This window comes from Nothobranchius furzeri, chromosome 1 (genome assembly GCF_043380555.1).
Source record: "Nothobranchius furzeri strain GRZ-AD chromosome 1, NfurGRZ-RIMD1, whole genome shotgun sequence".
Lineage (NCBI taxonomy): Eukaryota > Metazoa > Chordata > Actinopteri > Cyprinodontiformes > Nothobranchiidae > Nothobranchius > Nothobranchius furzeri.
This window is the reverse complement of record NC_091741.1, coordinates 18,994,626-19,005,201: the sequence shown is the minus strand read 5'-3', so window position 1 is coordinate 19,005,201 and position 10,576 is coordinate 18,994,626. Positions and strand designations below refer to the sequence as shown.

General features: G+C 40.4%; 1 long non-coding RNA gene across 1 annotated transcript; it reads left to right on the top strand.

The window, feature by feature from the left end:
* Positions 1 to 7,961: 7,961 nt before the first annotated feature.
* On the top strand, positions 7,962 to 9,578 carry LOC139068889 (uncharacterized). Its single transcript, XR_011520153.1, has 4 exons — positions 7,962 to 8,091; positions 8,628 to 8,723; positions 8,814 to 8,901; positions 9,360 to 9,578. It is a non-coding gene; the product is annotated as an uncharacterized lncRNA (long non-coding RNA).
* Positions 9,579 to 10,576: the final 998 nt, after the last annotated feature.

Genomic DNA, 10,576 nt, shown 5'->3' with positions numbered 1-10,576 from the left:
TAATTCTGGGTGCCATTTAAAAACCATAAGTGCTAATGAATCCATTCCTTTTTGAGGTTGTAGGGGCTGTTGATTGGAGTACACTAAAACAAACCTGATCTCTCTAGGATATTCAGAAGCCAAGTTATAAGCCCTCAAAGGTGTAACTGGACTACTTCTTTAAATTGACACCAGGCCCGGTGACCTTTGGGACATGGTTTGACCCCCTATAGGAATGTGCGATCATCAGGAAACGTTCAGATCACTTACAACTCAATAGATTCTACCTTCTTGTAATGTTTCAGCCTGATTGGACCTTGTTTTCATACAAATGAACCCAGAATGATGTGAAATTGTGCTTCGTGCAACATAATTCTGGGTGCCATTTACAAACCATAAGTGCTAATGACTCCATTCCTTTTTGTGGTTGTAGGGGCTGTTGGTTTGAGTACATTAAAACAAACCTGATCTCTCTAGGACATTCAGAAGCCAAGTTATAAGCCCACAAATGTGTAACGGGACTACTTCTTCAAATTGACACCAGATCCGGTGACCTTTGGGACATGGTTTGACCCCCTTAGGAAAGTGCTATCATCATGAAACGTTCAGATCACTTACAACTCAATAGATTCTACCTTCCTGTAACGTTTCAGCCTGATTGGACCTTGTTTTCACACAAATGGACCCAGAATGATGTGAAATTGTGCTTCGTGCAACATAATTCTGGGTGCCATTTAAGAACCATAAGTGCTAATGACTCCATTCCTTTTTGTGGTTGTAGGGGCTGTTGATTGGAGTACACTAAAACAAACCTGATCTCTCTAGGACATTCAGAAGCCAAGTTATAAGCCCACAAATGTGTAACTGGACTACTTCTTTAAATTGACACCAGATACGGTGACCTTTGGGACATGGTTTGACCCCCTATAGGAATGTGCGATCATCTTGAAACGTTCAGATCACGTACAACTCAATAGATTCTACCTTCCTGTAACATTTCAGCCTGATTGGACCTTGTTTTCACACAAATGAACCCAGAATGATGTGAAATTGTGCTTCGTACAACATAATTCTGGGTGCCATTTAAAAACCATAAGTGCTAATGAATCCATTCCTTTTTGAGGTTGTAGGGGCTGTTGATTGGAGTACACTAAAACAAACCTGATCTCTCTAGGACATTCAGAAGCCAAGTTATAAGCCCACAAATGTGTAACTGGACTACTTCTTTAAATTGACACCAGATCCGGTGACCTTTGGGACATGGTTTGACCCCCTTAGGAAAGTGCTATCATCATGAAATGTTCAGATCACTTACAACTCAATAGATTCTACCTTCCTTTAACATTTCAGCCTGATTGGACCTTGTTTTCACACAAATGAACCCAGAATGATGTGAAATTGTGCTTCGTGCAACATAATTCTGGGTGCCATTTAAAAACCATAAGTGCTAATGACTCCATTCCTTTTTGAGGTTGTAGGGAATGTTGACTGGAGTACAATAAAACAAACCTAATCTCTCTAGGACATTCAGAAGCCAAGTTATAAGCCCTCAAAGGTGTAAATGGACTACTTCTTTAAAGTGACACCCGGCCCGGTGACCTTTGGGACATGGTTTGACCCCCTATAGGAATGTGTGATCATCATGAAACGTTCAGATCACTTACAACTCAATAGATTCTACCTTCTTCTAACGTTTCAGCCTGATTGGACCTTGTTTTCACACAAATGAACCCAGAATGATGTGAAATTTTGCTTAGTGCAGCATAATTCTGGGTGCCATTTACAAACCATAAGTGCTAATGACTCCATTCCTTTTTGTGGTTGTAGGGGCTGTTGGTTGGAGTACATTAAAACAAACCTGATCTCTCTAGGACATTCAGAAGCCAAGTTATAAGCCCACAAATGTGTAACTGGACTACTTCTTTAAATTGACACCAGATCCGGTGACCTTTGGGACATGGTTTGACCCCCTTAGGAAAGAGCTATCATCATGAAACGTTCAGATCACTTACAACTCAATAGATTCTACCTTCCTGTGATGTTTCAGCCTGATTGGACGTTGTTTTCACACAAATGAACCCAGAATGATGTGAAATTGTGCTTTGTGCAACATAATTCTGGGTGCCATTTACAAACCATAAGTGCTAATGACTCCATTCCTTTTTGTGGTTGTATGGGCTGTTGATTGGAGTACACTAAAACAAACCTAACCTCTCTAGGACATTCAGAATCCAAGTTATAAGCCCACAAATGTGTAACTGGACTGCTTCTTTAAAGTGACACCAGGGCCGGTGAACTTTGGGACATGGTTTGACCCCCTATAGGAATGTGCGATCATCTTGAAACGTTCAGATCACTTACAACTCAATAGATTCTACCTTCCTGTAACATTTGAGCCTGATTGGACCTTGTTTTCACACAAATGGACCCAGAATGATGTGAAATTGTGCTTCGTGCAACATAATTCTGGGTGCCATTTACAAACCATAAGTGCTAATGACTCCATTCCTTTTTGTGGTTGTAGGGGCTGTTGATTGGAGTATACTAAAACAAACCTGATCTCTCTAGGACATTCAGAAGCCAAGTTATAAGCCCACAAATGTGTAACTGGACTACTTCTTTAAATTGACACCAGATCTGGTGACCTTTGGGACATGGTTTGACCCCCTTAGGAAAGTGCTATCATCATGAAACGTTCAGATCACTTTCAACTCAATAGATTCTACCTTCCTGTAACGTTTCAGCCTGATTGGACCTTGTTTTCACACAAATGAACCCAGAATGATGTGAAATTGTGCTTCGTGCAACATAATTCTGGGTGCCATTTACAAACCATAAGTGCTAATGACTCCATTCCTTTTTGTGGTTGTAGGGGCTGTTGATTGGAGAACAGTAAAACAAACCTAACCTCTCTAGGACATTCAGAAGCCAAGTTATAAGCCCACAAAGGTGTAACTGGACTGCTTCTTTAAGGTGACACCAGGCCCGGTGACCTTTGGGACATGGTTTGACCCCCTATAGGAATGCGCGATCATCTTGAAATGTTCAGATCACTTACAACTCAATAGATTCTACCTTCCTCTAACGTTTCAGCCTGATTGGACCTTGTTTTCACACAAATGAACCCAGAATGATGTGAAATTGTGCTTCGTGCAACATAATTCTGGGTGCCATTTAAAAACCATAAGTGCTAATGACTCCATTCCTTTTTGTGGTTGTAGGGGCTGTTGATTGGAGTATACTAAAACAAACCTGATCTCTCTAGGACATTCAGAAGCCAAGTTATAAGCCCACAAAGGTGTAACTGGACTACTTCTTTAAATTGACACCAGATCCGGTGACCTTTGGGACATTGTTTGACCCCCTTAGGAAAGTGCTATCATCATGAAACGTTCAGATCACTTACAACTCAATAGATTCTACCTTCCTGTAACGTTTCAGCCTGACTGGACCTTGTTTTCACACAAATGAACCCAGAATGATGTGAAATTGTGCTTCGTGCAACAAAATTCTGGGTGCCATTTACAAACCATAAGTGCTAATGACTCCATTCCTTTTTGTGGTTGTAGGGGCTGTTGGTTGGAGTACATTAAAACAAACCTGATCTCTCTAGGACATTCAGAAGCCAAGTTATAGGCCCACAAAGGTGTAACTGGACTACTTCTTTAAATTGACACCAGATCCGGTGACCTTTGGGACATTGTTTGACCCCCTTAGGAAAGTGCTATCATCATGAAATGTTCAGATCACTTACAACTCAATATATTCTACCTTCCTGTAACGTTTCAGCCTGATTGGACCTTGTTTTCACACAAATGAACCCAGAATGATGTGAAATTGTGCTTTGTGCAGCATAATTCTGGGTGCCATTTACAAACCATAAGTGCTAATGACTCCATTCCTTTTTGTGGTTGTAGGGGCTGTTGATTGGAGTATACTAAAACAATTCTAACCTCTCTAGGACATTCAGAAGCCAAGTTATAAGCCCACAAATGTGTAACTGGACTACTTCTTTAAATGGACACCAGATCCGGTGACCTTTGGGACATGGTTTGACCCCCTTAGGAAAGTGCTATCATCATGAAATGTTCAGATCACTTACAACTCAATAGATTCTACCTTCCTTTAACATTTCAGCCTGATTGGACCTTGTTTTCACACAAATGAACCCAGAATGATGTGAAATTGTGCTTCGTGCAACATAATTCTGGGTGCCATTTAAAAACCATAAGTGCTAATGACTCCATTCCTTTTTGAGGTTGTAGGGAATGTTGACTGGAGTACAATAAAACAAACCTAATCTCTCTAGGACATTCAGAAGCCAAGTTATAAGCCCTCAAAGGTGTAAATGGACTACTTCTTTAAAGTGACACCCGGCCCGGTGACCTTTGGGACATGGTTTGACCCCCTATAGGAATGTGTGATCATCATGAAACGTTCAGATCACTTACAACTCAATAGATTCTACCTTCTTCTAACGTTTCAGCCTGATTGGACCTTGTTTTCACACAAATGAACCCAGAATGATGTGAAATTTTGCTTAGTGCAGCATAATTCTGGGTGCCATTTACAAACCATAAGTGCTAATGACTCCATTCCTTTTTGTGGTTGTAGGGGCTGTTGGTTGGAGTACATTAAAACAAACCTGATCTCTCTAGGACATTCAGAAGCCAAGTTATAAGCCCACAAATGTGTAACTGGACTACTTCTTTAAATTGACACCAGATCCGGTGACCTTTGGGACATGGTTTGACCCCCTTAGGAAAGAGCTATCATCATGAAACGTTCAGATCACTTACAACTCAATAGATTCTACCTTCCTGTGATGTTTCAGCCTGATTGGACGTTGTTTTCACACAAATGAACCCAGAATGATGTGAAATTGTGCTTTGTGCAACATAATTCTGGGTGCCATTTACAAACCATAAGTGCTAATGACTCCATTCCTTTTTGTGGTTGTATGGGCTGTTGATTGGAGTACACTAAAACAAACCTAACCTCTCTAGGACATTCAGAATCCAAGTTATAAGCCCACAAATGTGTAACTGGACTGCTTCTTTAAAGTGACACCAGGGCCGGTGAACTTTGGGACATGGTTTGACCCCCTATAGGAATGTGCGATCATCTTGAAACGTTCAGATCACTTACAACTCAATAGATTCTACCTTCCTGTAACATTTCAGCCTGATTGGACCTTGTTTTCACACAAATGGACCCAGAATGATGTGAAATTGTGCTTCGTGCAACATAATTCTGGGTGCCATTTACAAACCATAAGTGCTAATGACTCCATTCCTTTTTGTGGTTGTAGGGGCTGTTGATTGGAGTATACTAAAACAAACCTGATCTCTCTAGGACATTCAGAAGCCAAGTTATAAGCCCACAAATGTGTAACTGGACTACTTCTTTAAATTGACACCAGATCTGGTGACCTTTGGGACATGGTTTGACCCCCTTAGGAAAGTGCTATCATCATGAAACGTTCAGATCACTTTCAACTCAATAGATTCTACCTTCCTGTAACGTTTCAGCCTGATTGGACCTTGTTTTCACACAAATGAACCCAGAATGATGTGAAATTGTGCTTCGTGCAACATAATTCTGGGTGCCATTTACAAACCATAAGTGCTAATGACTCCATTCCTTTTTGTGGTTGTAGGGGCTGTTGATTGGAGAACAGTAAAACAAACCTAACCTCTCTAGGACATTCAGAAGCCAAGTTATAAGCCCACAAAGGTGTAACTGGACTGCTTCTTTAAGGTGACACCAGGCCCGGTGACCTTTGGGACATGGTTTGACCCCCTATAGGAATGCGCGATCATCTTGAAATGTTCAGATCACTTACAACTCAATAGATTCTACCTTCCTCTAACGTTTCAGCCTGATTGGACCTTGTTTTCACACAAATGAACCCAGAATGATGTGAAATTGTGCTTCGTGCAACATAATTCTGGGTGCCATTTAAAAACCATAAGTGCTAATGACTCCATTCCTTTTTGTGGTTGTAGGGGCTGTTGATTGGAGTATACTAAAACAAACCTGATCTCTCTAGGACATTCAGAAGCCAAGTTATAAGCCCACAAAGGTGTAACTGGACTACTTCTTTAAATTGACACCAGATCCGGTGACCTTTGGGACATTGTTTGACCCCCTTAGGAAAGTGCTATCATCATGAAACGTTCAGATCACTTACAACTCAATAGATTCTACCTTCCTGTAACGTTTCAGCCTGACTGGACCTTGTTTTCACACAAATGAACCCAGAATGATGTGAAATTGTGCTTCGTGCAACAAAATTCTGGGTGCCATTTACAAACCATAAGTGCTAATGACTCCATTCCTTTTTGTGGTTGTAGGGGCTGTTGGTTGGAGTACATTAAAACAAACCTGATCTCTCTAGGACATTCAGAAGCCAAGTTATAGGCCCACAAAGGTGTAACTGGACTACTTCTTTAAATTGACACCAGATCCGGTGACCTTTGGGACATTGTTTGACCCCCTTAGGAAAGTGCTATCATCATGAAATGTTCAGATCACTTACAACTCAATATATTCTACCTTCCTGTAACGTTTCAGCCTGATTGGACCTTGTTTTCACACAAATGAACCCAGAATGATGTGAAATTGTGCTTTGTGCAGCATAATTCTGGGTGCCATTTACAAACCATAAGTGCTAATGACTCCATTCCTTTTTGTGGTTGTAGGGGCTGTTGATTGGAGTATACTAAAACAATTCTAACCTCTCTAGGACATTCAGAAGCCAAGTTATAAGCCCACAAATGTGTAACTGGACTACTTCTTTAAATGGACACCAGATCCGGTGACCTTTGGGACATGGTTTGACCCCCTTAGGAAAGTCTATCATCATGAAACGGTCAGATCACTTAAAACTCAATAGATTCTACCTTCCTGTAACATTTCAGCCTGATTGGACCTTGTTTTCACACAAATGAACCCAGAATGATGTGAAATTGTGCTTCGTGCAACATAATTCTGGGTGCCATTTAAAAACCATAAGTGCTAATGACTCCATTCCTTTTTGATGTTGTAGGGGCTGTTGATTGGAGTACACTAAAACAAACCTGATCTCTCTAGGACATTCAGAAGCCAAGTTATAAGCCCTCAAAGGTGTAAATGGACTACTTCTTTAAAGTGACACCAGGCCCGGTGACCTTTGGGACATGGTTTGACCCCCTATAGGAATGTGCGATCATCATGAAACGTTCAGATCACTTACAACTCAATAGATTCTACCTTCTTGTAACGTTTCATCCTGATTGGACCTTGTTTTCACACAAATGAACCCAGAATGATGTGAAATTGTGCTTAGTGCAGCATAATTCTGGGTGCCATTTACAAACCATAAGTGCTAATGACTCCATTCCTTTTTGTGGTTGTAGGGGCTGTTGGTTGGAGTACATTAAAACAAACCTGATCTCTCTAGGACATTCAGAAGCCAAGTTATAAGCCCACAAATGTGTAACTGGACTACTTCTTTAAAGGAGACATAACATGAAAAACCCACTTTTTTATCCATTAACACGGTGTGTTTCACATTTTAAGTGTCTAAGTGAGCAAAAAGGCTTATATTATTCACTGGAGTTGCTATTTAGATATTTAATAATTAAGTTTTGGGCATATTTGTCCACCCGTTCAGTTTTTACATTATCTATTACATCAGTAATTAATTTAGTGAGGATAACTACCAAATATGGTAATGGCCCTCGGCTAAACACAGAGCCAATCCGCCATTTTTTCTTCTCGCTAAGATTTTTTGTAGTCCTATTGGAAAAATGCAGAATGTCTGGTTATTTTAGCCACACACAGCTCAAGAAATTTGATAACTTATAAGATGAAATATCACACATTGGGCCTTTAAGGAAGGGTGGTGTGGCAGTATTTAAACCCAGGAGCTGATGACACTACTGCTAAAAAAAACACAGAAGAAAAAGTAGTGTGTTTGCGTTTGTTTGTTTGTGTGTGTGTGTGTGCGTGCGCGCGTGGTTCGTTCGTTCTGTCTCCAGGCTAGTGGCTAAGTACTGAGGGCTTCATCTATCTAAAAGGAGTTATTTCCATCTGAATTTGGCAGCACCGGGACACAGCAGCAGAGCGGTAAGCTTCATATCACTCTAAAATCTCGACAAACTTTACTTTAGATTTACGGGCATTAGCAGCACTAAAGCGTTAGCATCCGGCTTGCTATCGCTAGCACAGTATGCTAGTAAAGTTAGCACCCAGATTAATGTGGATTTGGCTGATTTTCGTGGAATAAAACGTGATTTCTGATCAACTCCTTCTTTTACACCAGATGATAACCTCCCACTGATTGTAACAGCAGAGAGCCTGTGTGTTATTCTACATGAGTGTGATGTAATCTTAGCATCCAGTAAATAAAGTCCCATATCAGCTAAAATGCAGCGTGACAAAGTCATTAAAGTGTGTCAACACAGTGGATTTAATAGAGTTTTAAAGAACGATCTCTAAGTGAAGTGAGGTTAGTTTTTTGTCTCACTGCAGATATAAAAACTAACTCTGCATCAGTCAGACGCAGCAAAGCTCACCGTCTGTATGAGCGTGAGCGTCGGAAAGCTGATAAAATTGGCTGTAAAATAATTAAAACAAAGTAAAAATGTTCCTTTGCTTTTTAGAGTCCACATCCAGAAGACTGGAGCCGTGTTTCACTGACAGGCTGTCAGACTAACGCCCTGATGAGCTCAGCTGGGACAAACTGGTCTGATGTTTAGGTAAGTGAAGATCTGCTTCTCCAAGTCCTTGAGATGCTAGTAAAAAATAATTTAGCCAGCTTGCTAATGTTACTTTTCTTCTCCTCTAAGGAACACAGAACGTTCAGATGTTGGCGTTTCACGTCACCTACTGAGGAAGGAGACCCACCAGTAAAGAGACGGTCTGGACCAGACCAAAGTGAGTGATGACACACCTCAGCCACCCTCATCATTAAGAACACCTCACCCCCTGAATCACTCCGTCTGGTGACAGCAGAGTGATTTATTTGATGTTTTACTTGTTTAGTCTGTTTAGAAATTATTGAATTACATTATTTTCTGTAATCGACCATCTGATCTGGATGTGTGCAGAATAACTTTCCCCAAATTCAGCAGCAGCTGGCCTACAAAAACAGCTGCAGCATGTAGTAAGTCTGTCTGCACTGCTCTCTAATGAGCTTCCTTTCATAAGGAATCATTTGTATAATTTTAGTGTCACTATTTTATTACATTTGTAGGAAAACATGAAGTCACTGCAGCAAAGTGAACTTGTGAACAAACACAAACGTGACTATAAACATGAAAGCTAAAGAAACAACTTTCCTAAAGCTGCTTGTAAACAAAATATGTCATTAAAGTTATTGTCTATCATTGCAGAATATGGCGATGACATCATGGAACTGGTCTTTGGAAAAGTTTTCCCTGAACCAACTCCGTTTCTAGATGAGGTAGAGAAGATCTGCATCTCACCAACTCTCTGGTCTCAGTATTCAGACAACGGAGGTCTCCCACTGTTGTCCAGGACCAGTTTGAAGCCCACATACTGCCCCTCCCTCATCATCAGGAAACATCAATCCGTATCCTGAGGACAACAGAAGACGGCAGGAGGACAGGAACTCTGAGACCTAGACACCACCAGCACCGAGACACAAAGCACCTGTGTGCACAACGCCTGTTTTAACTACTAAAGCCTGTTTATTATATTGTTCTACTTATTTGCTGTGAGGTTAATACTTAGAAAATTTGTATATTAATGTAAACAATAAAAAAAAATCACTGATTGTATGCTTTCTTTTAGATGTAATGGTCCAAACTCAGCCTTGTAGACATTTATTGCATCCTGTAGGTAAATACACAGAACAGGCTCAGGTCCAGGATGACCCAGCATGCTCTTCCATTCTGGCTGTTAGGGATTGTATCAATAACTCAATGCCTACTGATGTTTTCACCTAACGGTATTTATTTAGAATGCAGGTAAGATTTAACTATATTTGTTAGCAAAGCAGACTGATCTTGGGAATTTCACTGCAGCACTGATGTCCACCTCTCTGTACACATTAGAGAGAATTACCACTTTACAGCTAAACACATTTAATAAAGATATAGGCTACGCATTGCAGACAATAAAAACAAAGTTGTAAGCATTAGAATTATAATGATGACATTAAAGAACACTTGGAGGAATGTTCTTTATTTTTGACTAGAATCTCAACTCTTTAAATTAAAATGTAACTGCTTTTTATCCATTTTCAGCCATTAAGACACCCAATATAAAATAAGACTACTTATAAAATTATGTATAATTATATGTATGTTTATAGATAGAGATCTTAATAAAATATATTCTTTGAATGGTGTTTTAATGAGCTGTATCATTTTTTACAGAAATAAGCAAGCAGCATTCCTTGTGTGTGTGTGTGTGCGCGCGCGCGTGTGCCTGCTCGCTTGTCCCTCCGTCGGCCGTGACGGGTGTGTGTGAGTGACTACAGACAAATGCATGAGAGAGTTAGCAGCCATGAAACAGCTTGATGAACTACTCTCCCCACGTGTTTTAAAAATGCTAATATGCTATGCTAAATCTGCTATGCTAAATA